A 1,702-nucleotide genomic window follows, 5' to 3' on the forward strand; every position below is an offset into this window, starting at 1 on the left:
AAATATATAATATACAAAAATTATGTGCGTCTCCTGGGGGCTAAGCCCCCCTTGTCCTTAAAATCTCGTGACACCCCTGCTTTTTACCACATTTGGCGTGCTTTTAGAAAGTATTCATACAGAAATTATATCAAAATATCAAGTGTCACCACGAAATGGTATTGGTTAATATCAACTGTAAACGCGCCAAATATGCCCCTTTTTCACTAGTGCTACTTAGTGTAGTGTCGGAACGGTCGGTGTAGGTACGGGTCGGACCAGTTGGTTTTCTACTGATGTTCCGGTCCGGTTCCAGTGGGTGTGTTTTGGGCGGTTGGTGGTGGTGGTTTTTAGGTATTTTGAAAAAAAAATAATGGACAAAATGAGAGACGGAAACACATTTGATGAATAACTTTTGAAATTTTAAACATTTGCAAAAATTTATCCAATCAGTGACGAACATATTTCTGACGTTGCATTTTGGTGTCAGCTGGGGCCGTTTGGTACCACAACGAAGTACTAAAAAAGTGCTGGTTCCATGGATCTGGCCTAATGGAAATGGCTTGGAACCATACCGACACTACACTAAGGGCATATACAGAGGAGACTGGGTTTCTGAGATCCTGAGAACCTACTCCATCCTTCTGCAAAACAATCCAAAGGCTATTAGTTTACATTTGTTATGCAGCAAATACCTTAACCCACCCCCGTCTGTTTCTTTCATTCTAAAGATGAGTGTCTCTCTTACACTGTCTTTTAAGAGCATGTTGTTTTAATGAAAGAAAACGACCACTCGATCACATGATCTTGTACCAAGTGATGGAATAATTACATGTAATACCCACTGAATGCATGTACATGTACATTACATTACATGTAATGTTGGCTGGACTGACTTGTCCACGGCTACTTCACGTGTTTGTTAACCCTTGGTTATGATCCACACAAAAATGAGATTTTTGTTTCAATGTTAGGACATGAAAGGTTTAATTACTTTAAAAATGCCTTGGCATGCGTGTGAAACACCATTTAAACTTTTGATTTTATGTGACAGATCGTATTTTAACCCTCACATTTCCTTGCGCAAAGGACATGAATTTTGTGAATTTCCAACTGTCCCTGCTCACTGGAGCGAGATTTGGTGTCATTTGAAGCAGAATGATCACCTCTAACAAAGTTACGCCCACATTTTCAAATTTATTATCTGTGTTAATTTTATGGCAATTTTCCTGAGAGTATCGTTTTTATTTCTGATACACCCTGTATATAGTTCTACATCTTTAACGTACAGTGGGGAAAATAAGTATTTAGTCAGTCACCAATTGTGCAAGTTCTCCCACTTAAAAAGATGAGAGAGGCCTGTAATTGACATCATAGGTAGACCTCAACTATGAGAGACAAAATGTGAAAAAAAATTGAGAAAATCATTTTGTCTGACTTTTAAAGAATTTTTTTGCAAATAATGGTGGAAAATAAGTATTTAGTCAGTCACCAATTGTGCAAGTTCTCCCACTTAAAAAGATGAGAGAGGCCTGTAATTGACATCATAGGTAGACCTCAACCATGAGAGACAAAATGTGAAAAAAAATTGAGAAAATCATTTTGTCTGACTTTTAAAGAATTGTTTTGCAAATAATGGTGGGGTCGTGGGGTCAAAATGATCACAAGAACGGTGAGGAAAAATCCCAGAACCACAAGGGGGGATCTAGTGAATGACCTGCAG

This window comes from Austrofundulus limnaeus, unplaced genomic scaffold, assembly GCF_001266775.1.
Source record: "Austrofundulus limnaeus strain Quisiro unplaced genomic scaffold, Austrofundulus_limnaeus-1.0 Scaffold249, whole genome shotgun sequence".
NCBI classification, from domain to species: Eukaryota; Metazoa; Chordata; class Actinopteri; order Cyprinodontiformes; family Rivulidae; genus Austrofundulus; species Austrofundulus limnaeus.